Genomic DNA, 12,299 nt, shown 5'->3' with positions numbered 1-12,299 from the left:
ATATTTGCTACTCTGGGGACGAGATACGCAAAACCTATAAATTATCATGCAAAAAAAGTCAGGCATAACTGTGAGAGCTCTATTTTCTATATATCGATATAGCAAACTCCCTGTTTATCAAAAATGTGATTGTACTTATAAGCAATTTAATCCTTTATGCCAGGAGAGCTACACTTGACAAATTAATTTAGAAGTTGATGAAGCTTTCAAAAGATTGGAAGCGTGGAGCACTGACACCGACTGAAGAAAAGGCCTGCACAGAAAACGTTTACGATATGAAAGGCATATTAACCAAAGAGTTTCAAGAGGCAAGTCTGTCCAAATTACTTATTTAAACAAACTTGACACATTGTTGGCAAAATCATTTAGCATTCATGAATGTCTTATTAATCTGTACTCATAAGTCACTCTCAAACTAAGATAGAAGTGCAAATTCCACACAGACTGTCACCCGAGGCTGGAATCAAACATGGGACCTGGCGCTGTGAGGCAGCAGTGCTAACCACTAAGCCACCATGCCACCCTAGTGTTGATGGCTGAACTGTAATCAATGAGTAGGGTTCTTACGTAGCTGTTCTTGGTGTCAAGGTGTTCTAAGGAGGAGCAAAGAGCAAGAGATATGGCATCTGACATGGATGTATTGGTCTGATAGGCAAATTGAAGTGGGTCAAGAGTAGTGGGGAGGCTGGAGTTGATTAGTGTCATTACCAGCCTCGGGTGACAGTCTGTGTGGAATTTGCACATTCTCCCCGTGTCTGCGTGGGTTTCCTCCAGGTGCTCCGGTTTCCTCCCACAGTCCAAACATGTGCAGGTCAGGTGAATTGGCCATGCTAAATTGTCCATAGTGTTAGGTGCATTAGTCAGAGTGAAATGGGTCTGGTGGGTTACTCTTCAGAGGGTCAGTGTGGACTGGTTGGGCCGAAGGGCCTGTTTCCACACAGTAGGGAATCGAATCTAATCCCCTTGAGACTGATTACTAAACTTAGCAATCTTAGACTAAGTCCCACTCTCTGCACCTAGATCCTCAGTTTCCTGACCCACAGGCCACAATCAGTGAAGATTGGGGACAATATTTCATCCTCACTATCACTCAACAGTGCAGCCCCCTACTGTACTCACTGTATACCCAGGACTGCATTGCCAAATACCAGACTAATGCCATTTACAAGTTCGCTGATGACACCACTATAGTTGGTCGAATCTCAAATGACGACGAAACAGACTATAGATGGGAGGTGGAAGACCTGGAAAAATGGTGCGCTGAGAACAACCTAGCTCTCAATGATAACAAAACCAAGAACTCATTATTGACTTTCGGTGGGATGTTACTCATTCCCCCTATACATTAACAGCACAGAGGTGGAATGAGTGGAGAATGTCAAGCTCCTGGGAGTGGTCATGCACAACAAGCTTTCTTGGACTCTTCATGTGGATAAAGTGAGGGCTGCAGATGCTGGAGATCAGAGCTGAAAATGTGTTGCTGGAAAAGCGCAGCAGGTCAGGCAGCATCCAAGGAAAAGGAGAATCGACGTTTCGGGCATAAGCCCTTCTTCAGGAATCCTTCCTGAAGAGGGGCTTATGCCCGAAACGTCGATTCTTCATGTGGATACACTGGTTACAAAGGCCCAACAAAGTCTCTTCTTTCTCAGGCAGATGAGAAAATTTGGCATGATAACGAATACTCTTGCCAACTTTTATAGGTGCGCCATTGAGAGCATTCTGTCTGGATGTATCATTACCTGGTATGGTAACTGTACCATTCAAGATCAGAGATGGTACAGGGACTGGTGAACTCAGCCCAGACAATCACAAAGGCCAACCTCCCATCTACAGAATCCATCTAACAGTCTCGCTGTCAAGGAAAAGCCACCAGCACACTCAAAGATCCATCCCACCCTGGCAATGTTTTTCTATAACCTCTGCCATTGGGGAGAAGGTACAGAAGCCTGAACACACACACACCAGCCGATTTCATAACAGTTTCTACCCTACTGTTGTTAGAATACTGAATGGATGCACAAACTCTTAACATTTGCCAGTACCTGTGTTTTTGTTTTTGCCGCTGTTTATCTATTATTTACTTATCTATGCTACTTTAATATGTGATCCGCCTGTATTGCTCGCAAGACAAAGCTTTTCACTGTGACTCGGTATACGTGCCAATAAATTCAATTCAATTCAATTCATCCTCATAAATCTTTTCTAAACCTTCTTAAATTTCACAACATCCTTCCTGTAGGAGGGAGACCAGAACTACTTGCGGAACGTTTCAAAGAACACCTCTGGGACACCCGCACCAACCAACCCAACCGCCCGTAGCTGAAAACTTTAACTCCCCCTCCCACTCCGCCAAGGACATGCAGGTCCTTGGCCTCCTCCATCGCCAGACCATGGCAACATGACACCTGGAGGAAGAGCGCCTTATCTTCCGCTTAGGAACCCTCCAACCACAAGGGATGAATGCAGATTTCTCCAGCTTCTTCATTTCCCCTCCCCCCAACTTTTCTCAGTCCCAAACCTCAGACTCAGCACCGCCTTCTTGATCTGCAATCTTCTTCCCGACCTCTCCGGCCTATCACCCTCACCTTAACCTTCTTCTACCTATCGCATTCCCAATGCCCCTCCCCCAAGTCCTTCCTCCCTACCTTTTATCTTAGCCTGCTTGGCACACCCTCCTCATTCCTGAAGAAGGGCTTATGCCCGTAACGTCAATTCTCCTGCTCCTTTGATGCTGTCTGACCTGCTGCACCTTTCCAGCAACACAGTTTTAAGCTCAATACTTCAAACCAAGATGTATATACATTATCTTTGTGCAGAGATAATTGACTTGCTCAGTCTGATCTCTATCATCCTATTCTTGTTGTAAATGCTCCCTATTTGAAAATAACGTTAATATTCACTATCGTTTTCTCTAAACATTAATACAGATTATTACAAACTTTAAATTTGTAATTGACCAAACATTCATGTTCTGAATTATTACAATTCTTATCTGAAATCTATTACTGAAGAAGGAGAAAGTTCCTCTAACTCATTAATGTAAAAACCAAAGTAATTGTCTTCAATTTTTGCCCCTGGCTCCATCCACCTTCCTGGCAACCTTGTCAGTTTGCAGAAAAGTGTTCATAACCTTGGTGCCATACTTAACTTAAAGGTGGGTTTCTCACCACATTTTTGTCTTAGATACTTCCATTGTTATTCCCAGGCTGTCCAGGATGCGCCCTCACTTTCCATTCTCCATAACTTTCTGTTCAACAAAAATTCTGGTGTCAGTATCATACGTTCAGTCCTGTTTACCCATTGTCTTAATTTTCACTGGGCTACATTTGTTTCTGGTCCAAGGACATCTTAATTTTGAAACTTCCATCCTTGTTTTAACATTACTTTATGGCTCATATTTCTCTGTCTCTATAACTACCATCAACCTTGACTTGAGATTTCAAAGTTCCTTCTGATCCGGTCTCTTGTATACCCAACTTGTTAACATCTCCAGCATTGGTTGCAATTTCTGCTGAATATGCCTCTCTTCAGCTGCCTCATGTTTTGACCTCACAGAAAAGCAAAGTACTGCTGATATTAGAAGTCTGAATAAGTATTCTCGTTCCAAAGAAGATTCATACTGAACTTGAAATGTTAAATCTACTTCTGTCTCCACATATGCTATCAGACCTGCTGAGTTTCTCCAGCACTCCTGATCTCACCTTGCCACCTCTCCTTCCTTGAAATCTATCTCTTTACCCCATGTATGCAGCAGTCCCTCTATTGCCTGCTCTGTTACAGGAATGGATTAGTCAGTTATCCCACCCACATGCATACAGCCAAAGACACACAACCCAATGTACATCATTTTGATTCCTTACCCAAGAACATATGGTTCACAGGACATTGTGAGAGTTGTGAAACACAGGGAAGCCTCAGTGCCAAGCTGAAAACTAATAAGAGTCACCTACTCCTTGAACTGTTTCATTGACTGGCTTTGAAATACGAATAAAAATCTGTTTTTTTGAGTGGCACATCTGGATCAACCCTGGCTTGTTCCCTGAACCATTTCAGCCAACTGCTCTGTCTCGCTGCTGTAAACTCAATGTAATCAATTCTGCATTCTTTCCTAGACCTGTGAACCAGCATCTGCCCAGATTTGAATATGTGGTCCATTTTAAAAACAAATTAAACAGGACAGGAGAATTTTCTTTTAAATAGCACAGACACAGGCTTCTTTGAAAGATCCATGTTTTCACAAATGCTTTGAGACCATAGTTTTGAAATCCACATGCCAGACATCTCATTAGTTTGCCCTTTACCCATTTCTAAACACTTTGCAGTACTTTTGTCTTTTTTTTGTTTCAGTAAGGGGAATAGAGGCAGCAGGCTCTGTGTACTGCTTTCCCTATTAAAATTAGAGACTGGTTGTCTGCCATAGTCTCTGGAAACAGATAAACAAAGGCAGAATGCTCTGCCTCAGTCTTTCATCACACATAGTAAAAGATATTACAACTTAGGTCAAGATAATTTATTTCTTCAATTGAGAATTTTTTTTAACCATGCTCACATTCTCTCTCATTTCCACACATACTCTGTATTTTTCCAACAATCTAACATACTACATGCTCCTTTGCCTCCTTGTTGAATACTCAGTTACCGAAGCCTCCTAACACACTGCATATGGATTACGTTTTGTCCCTTGCTTCCTGCAAAACTGTCCTGAGCTCAAACATACTCCAGATTTTCTAACACATTATGTGTCAGACAAATACTGACCTGCCAAGCAGAATTATGTAGGATATACAGCACAGAAAAATATCATTTGGCACAACCAGTCAATTCTGGTCTTTACACTCCATTCGAGCCTCCTGTCCTTTTTCCTAATCCAAATCTATTATTATAGCCATCAATGTCTTTCTCCCTTTATACTTAAACAGAAATTGCTAAAGAAACTGAACAGATCTGGCAGGATCGAATGAGATTCTCCAGTACTTTGGTTTTATTTCAGTTCTCCAACATCTATGACAATACTCTGCTTTTCATCCCACCTATTTTTCCCATAATTTAGTTTCCCCTTAAAAGCTGAACTATTCACTTCACAATAAGCACACAATGTTCAAACATATTTTTCATTTCTCCTGATATCCTTGTCCAGAGTTCAAATATTTACCCACACCTCCAGATGCTGTGCATAGAACATGCTTCAAATATTATGTTTTGTTTCCTGACTTGACTGTATATTACTCAGTTAATATTGCATGCACACAAAAAAAACCCTTGTTTTCCAATACATGAACAATGAGCACTCTCTATCCTCCTCTTGGAGCTCTCATTCAGCAGTCAAACATTCAAACTCATCTTCTCGAGTGCTGTAAAGTACTCAAGTATCATTGAATGGAATAATAGAAAGGTTACAAAACCAGGGCATTTGATCCATTTATCCAATTCCAGTTCTTTGCAACAGCAATTTACTTAACTTCCCATCTCTTTCCCCATAAACCCACAATTTCTTTCCCTTTCAGGTGCTTTTCCAATTTCCTTTCAAAACATAATTGAAAACTCATCCTTTCTTTCCTAGTTAATTACTTTCCATGACCATGTGCCACTCAGCAGAGTACTCATTTTCTGCTGACTCACCCTGCTATTTAACCCACTGCTCAGTTCTCAAACATTCTCTGTCTTTTCACATTTCCCAGTCATCAACTTTTTGCAGGTCCATGCACATAGGTAGTAAATATGAATCCACTTGATCTCACATGACAGATTTTCACTAACATTAATAGAAGAACACATATCACATTATATTTTCATTCAGAATTTTGCGCAATGTGCTGAGTACCAATATGCAATGTCATAGAATATCCTTGCAAAATAAATGCTTTATGACTACATTACAGCTAGTTCTGCTGTAACTACATTACAGTCAGTTCTGCTAGTTCTGTTCTTATGCAATCCCATGTTATAAGAAAATCTTGTAATAGCAGCACCATTTAAACTAATGGGGCCAGAATCACGTTATACCCAATACACGCTGTAGTTCATACTGTAGAAACACTGTCCCCAGTTCGTCAATCACATTATAGCAAATTCATGTGAACGGAATGTGCATTATAGCAGAACGACCTGTACAACAAAAGTCATAAATACATAAAACTTCATGTTAATAGCTGCAATGTCAGGTTGCTTATTCACATGAGGCCAGCCTACTTTATTCAATGGTGACACAGTCATTTGGGTGAAGTGAGCCTAGATTTATTTATTTGATAAGCACCCACTACCTTAACTTTCCCATATTTCCCACGTTGATCTGACGGTTAGCAGTATAAACATAAAATATTGGATAACCTGTAGCTTAATACTTTGCATACAATTTATACTTAAATTAATAAATGATGTTAAATAATTCTTAAATGCTTAAACAAGGCGACTCGATTCAATTTCCATGTGTTCCAATTGGTATTTTGCCCATTAACGTGTTTTGTTTGTTCATCACTTAATGGATAATCAATTTAGAATGTAAGTGATGCATAAAATACAAAGGTTATACCATTCAGATTTTCTGAACAGATATATGTGATTATTGTATAAAACATTAAAGGAACTTTAGACAACTTTGAATGATGAGTGCAACCAATGAATTAATGAAGAACATCTATCACATGTATATGATGTATAACTTCATATCCATAAGTGACACAGGAATGAGAATCTCATTACAAAAATGCACTAGATGAGGAACACAAAGCTTAACTAGCTGCATTAAAGATGTAATGTGTAGCATATAAGTTTCAGTTAAGGTTATCCTATGGACATGTCAAGATCAGCAAGAGTAGGTGGGAAAGTAATAAAGTCAGGATTACTGTACATATCTATGAACACAGAATATGATCAATAAGATTGATGATTTATACACATGAATTGCCACTCCAGCATGTGACTTATATGACAGAAGGGAGTCTTACATTTCTGACAGGAGATTCCAAAAGGGCTCTTTTAGAGATTCAGAGCCATAATGCAATGGGACAGTAATTTCATAGACCCTGTCAGGTTATGGGCGAAGGTGTGTTGGGTCAGTGTAGCAGCAGGGAAAGGTATTTGGGCACAGAATGGGGGAAGGGGATGGGTCCTGTGAGGGGCTTGGTGTCAGGGTCCAGGAGTGGTGTAGTTGGGAGGTGTGAATTAAGTATGGGGTCTGTTGAATAGTTGCTCAGGATTTATAATATGTATTAAATAGTGGTGTATTTCCTTAGTAACTATTTACATTATTTAATTAGAAACCTCCGAATTCTCCTATTTTAATAGCAACGTTTGGAGGATTCCAGGCACGGAGGAATTCCCCAGCAATTTCTTGGGCAATTGCTTCGGAATCTATGGAAGGAGATTCTGTAGGGTCCCTATACTCGATTTTCATCTCCGCGGATAATGACTGTCAGCACATCAGAAGCTCAAAGAAGGGCAGGATTGTTAAATATTCTTGGGTACAAGGTGTTCAGCAAAGATAGGAAAGGAAAAAATGGAAGCAGTGCAATAATGATGAAGAAGCACATTGCTGTGCTGTAGAGAAAGGATGAACAAAATGGATCAAGAAAACAATCTGTTTGACTAAGACTAAGAAACAAAACAATTACCAATACATTGCTTATTATAGGCCATCAACTAATGGGTAGGTAGTAGAGGGGCACATTTGCAATAATTATAAAGCAGTTGTAATGGAGGACTTTAATTGTCTGAATATAGACTGAGAGTAGTAAAGTACAAGAAGAGGGAAGAATTATTACAGTATACGCGGGAAACTTTTCTACATTAGTATGTTACCAGTTCAATGAGGAAGGAGGCATGAGAATGAAGTGGACCAAGTAAATCAGATGCCAGTAAAAGAACATGTGGGGACAGCAATAGTTGTATCATAAGGGTTAAATTGGCTGTAGAAAAGGACAAAGAATAAGCCAGAGTAAGAATAATTAATTGGAGGAAAGTCACCTTTGATAGGTTATGAACGGATCTAGGCTAATTAAATTGAAGTCAGAAGGTGGAAGGAAAAAACAGTAGCTGAACAAACAGGAGGTATTTCAGATCCAGTAAAGGTATATTCCCCAAAGAAGAAAGATAGTATAAACAAACCAGAGTTCTTTGAATGTCAAAAGGGATAGGCATGAAAACGAAGTATGCTTATGACAGATGTCAGATGGATAAGCCAATGGAGAACCAAGCTGAATATAAAAGAGTCAAAAGGAAGTGTAAGAGCATATAAGACAAGCAAAGAAAGAGCTTGTAAAGAAAATGGCAGCTAACATAAAAGGGAAAAGGTGTGTGCTAGGGACCAAATAGAGTGTTTATACATTGAAGTAGGTAATAGAGCTGTGATATTAAATTAATATTTTGTATCTCTCTTTTTCAAGGAAGAGGCAACTACCCAGACATGATGAAAGATGGAGCTAAGGTGGAGGAGTTAAAATTGATAAGGAATAGTATTAGATTGATTGTCTGTACTTACAATAAGGCACTAGGACTAGAAGGATAATGAGGGAAGGGTAAGTGGAAATTGTGGAAGCACTTACTGTAATGCTTCAGTTTTTCCTACACTCAGGGGTGGTGCAGAAGACTGGAGAATTGCAAATATTACAACTGTTTGTTCAAAAATGCCTATACAGTTAAACTCAGCTACTTGAGACCAGTCAATATAGCTTTGAGAGTGAGGAGATTTCTGGAAACAGACTTTTTACACCCATTCCTCATACTGACATGTTTTCAATGGTGAGGCATAAACCAATAAAGCACACCTAAGCAAATCCACCTTATAAGAAGGCAGGTGTGAAGGAAACAAATCAGTAGTCTGTTCACTTTTTAAATAACTAGTTCAGGTTCATCTAAACTGGCTACCAAGCTAATTTATCTAGATAATATGCCCCCCACACTATAATACAGCTGGCATTGGCAGGCAGGCTGGAATCATCAATGATTTCTTTTTAATAAAACTGCTCAAAACGTGGGAAGGAATGTGAGATATGTCCTTATGGGATTCTTTGAGCATACTGAGGACATTAGCTGATGCTTCACATAAATCTGCCCACTTTGTCTTGTTCCTTATTATCTGCCCTCCCAAACTAGCATTCTCCAACCTCCACCATAGGCTGTGCAATTTCCTTCCACCCTTGAATGCCCAATTACATGGCTGTAGTATAATTTCTTTTTTGCCTGTACCTCCTTGCAGACCCAACAGTTCCCACTCCCAAGTGTTATCGCTGTAGGGACTGCTGCAGCTACTGACTACTTAGACTGCCTGGCACTCTTGAGGGCAGGACCTCTCCTCACTGAGGGTGAGAAGCTCCACTTATAGCTGCAGGTGGGCTTCCTTTCAGTGTATCAGCTACTGGGTAACTTTCCATTATGGAGTGGTTGGTAGAAAACTGTAATTTTGCTAAAATAATTCGAAACAAAATGATTGATCACATGAACAAATGTGGGTTAATTAATAAAAGCATAAAAGCAGCACAGATTTGTTAGGGGAAAATTGTGTTCCACTAAACAACTGGAACATTTTGAAGAGGTAAAAGAGACAATTGATGATTATGATGTTGAACAGATGTACATGGATTTCCAGAAGTGATTTTTGGAGTGCTAGTTTTAGCTCATGGAATAAATGGTCCAGTTGCAACATGGACACGAAATTAACCAAGTGACAGAAACAGAGAGTAATTATTAATGGATATTTTCCACACTGGAGGAAGTTCTGTCGTGAAATTTCCCTAAGTATCAACATTGGAACATTTGCTGTATGTTAATATGTTTATATGTTAACGATCTAAACAGGACACAATTTTAGAACTTGTGTATGATTTTAAACTTAGAAAACTTGTGAACTGAGAGGAGGATAGTGTTATACTTGAAAAGGACATAGGCAAGTCGTGGGATTGATACAAGTAGCAAATAAGGTTTGATACAAAGAAGTGTAAAGTGATTCATTTTGGAAGGAAGAACACAAATGAGAAAACATAATATTAACTGTTCAATGCTAAAGGGGTAACAGCACCTGGGTATAACTGTGTATATATCATTGAAGGTGGCAGGACAGTTTACAGCACCCTTAATAAAGCATATGGCATCCATGCATTATTAACAGGGGCATGGAGAACAAGAGCAAGGATGGTGTGTAGAACTTACATAAGATACTCATTCAGCATCAGCAGGAGTATAGCATCCAGTTCTGGGTAGTCCAGCTTAGGAAAGATGTGAAGGTATTGGAGAAAATGCAGAAAAAACCTACAAGTATCATTCCACGGAAGAAAGGCTTCAATTACTGAGATATACTCGAGAAATTGGTACTGTTTTCCTTGGAAGAGAGAACAGGAGATTTGATGAATGGAAAAGAATGGACTTATTAGACGCAGTCAACATTGCTTTGTAAAGGGGATGTCTTACCTCACAAATTTAATTAAGCTTTTTGAGGAAGTGATGAAAATGATTGATGAGGATAGGGCAGTGTATGCTATCTACATGGATTTTACTAAAGCATTTGATAAGATCCCTCATGGTAGGCTAGTCCAGAAGGTTAAGTCAGTTGGGATTCATGACAAGTTAGTAAGTTGGATACAAAATTGGTGTGGTCATAGAAGATGGAGTGTCGTTGTGGAGGGACGTTTTTCTGACTGTAGAAATGTGACCAATGGTGTTCCATAAGGATCCGTCTGGGACTTCTATTGTTTGCAATTTATATAAATGATTTGGTTATAATGCAGGCGGTCTGATTAGTAAGTTTGCAGTCAACATGATAACTGGTGGGTATATAAATAGTGAGGATGTTTGTCAAAGCATATAGCAGGATATAGATCAGTTGGAAAATTGGGCACAGAAAAGGCAGATGGGGTTTAATCTAAATGAAGGTGAAACAATCTATTTTGGGAGGTCAAAATGCAAGAAAGAAGTATGTGAGAAATGGCAGGTCCCTTAGAAGCATTAATATAAAGTGAAGTCATATGTTCCAAGTATATAGCTCCTTGAAAGTGGCAACACAAGTGGAAACGGTGGTAAAGAAGACATACAGCATGCTTGTTTTCATTAGTCAGGGCACCAAGTATAAACCGTATTGCAACTGTATAAAATTTTAGTTAGGCAACATTTGGAATATTGTGTACAGTTCTGTTCCTCACACTAAAGAAAGGAAATGGAGATTTTGGAGAGGGCGCAAAAGCAATTTTCCAGGATGTTGCCTAAATTGGAGTGTAATAGCAATAAGGAGGTATTTAAACTTGGATCATTTTCACTAGAGTGTCAAAGGCTGAGGGGTGATCTGATAGAAGTAGATAAAACTGTGAGAGACTTCGATTTTAGAGAGTCATAGCCTTTTCCCAGGGTAGAAATATCGAATACTAGGGGGCATAGATTTAAAGTGAGAGTGGGAAAATTTAAAGGAGATTGGAAAGGCAAGTTTTTTACTCAGGGGGTGGTAGGTGCCTGGAACATCTGCCAAAGGAGGTGGTAGAAGCAGAAATCATAGCAACATTTAAGTGGCATTTGAACAGACACATGAACAGGCAGGGATAATAAGGATATGGACCACATGCAGCCAGTTTACAAAGGCAATGTGTTTTGCACAGCCATGGTGGGCCGAAGGCTTGTTCCTGTGCTGTACCATTCTATATTCTATACACATGATATATCAGCATGAGCTGTCTGGAATGAGTAGAAAGAGCAAACTGTTCTCATTCAGGAAATGATCCAGAATGAGAGGGCACAGGTTTAATCGATAAAAGAGTCAAGGGCAACTTGACAAAAAAACCTTTTCACCCAAAGTGATGGAGGCTGCTTCAATCAAAGATTTCAAAATGGAATTGGATTCCTATCTGGATAGGAAGAATGCACAGAGTTACTGTGAGAAGGCGGGTGAGTAGTACCTGTTGAATAATTTATTCGGAGACCCAGCACGAACATATTGGGCCAAATGACCACCTTGTATGCTGCAACAATCCTGTGGAAGAAAATTTGATACAACCTATAATGAAATGAGCTTTTGAAGTGAATATGTTTGATAATAACAGCGTTATAGTGTGATTGCAGTAGTACTCTATTGATACATATTCCCAATATTTTTGGGTCTGATACTACCTAAATACCTTTATCTTCAAGTAAGGTATGCTATGGATGCTATTTGTGTTTTGTATACCCACTTTGGAATGGAAGAGATGGATCACTTCCAGGAATAATGAAATGATGAAAATCTATATTTACTCATGATCTAGCACCTCGCAATATCCAAACTTCCTCAAATGTAATCTGTACTTTGTAATGAATATGTCAGCTAGCCTTAAAGATTTACATGC

The 12,299-nt window shown here is 39.5% G+C and overlaps 1 protein-coding gene across 4 annotated transcripts in view; it reads right to left on the bottom strand.

Annotated features, from left to right (window-relative positions):
- cacna1ha (calcium voltage-gated channel subunit alpha1 Ha) overlaps positions 1-12,299 on the bottom strand; it is a 552,389-nt gene that overhangs the window by 151,012 nt on the left and 389,078 nt on the right. The window lies entirely within an intron of this gene.

Source organism: Chiloscyllium plagiosum, unplaced genomic scaffold, assembly GCF_037043375.1.
Source record: "Chiloscyllium plagiosum isolate Xiang-an unplaced genomic scaffold, Cpla_swu_hap1 HiC_scaffold_20, whole genome shotgun sequence".
Taxonomy (NCBI): Eukaryota; Metazoa; Chordata; class Chondrichthyes; order Orectolobiformes; family Hemiscylliidae; genus Chiloscyllium; species Chiloscyllium plagiosum.
Note: the sequence above shows the minus strand (reverse complement) of the source record. Positions and strands in the feature narration are given on the sequence as shown.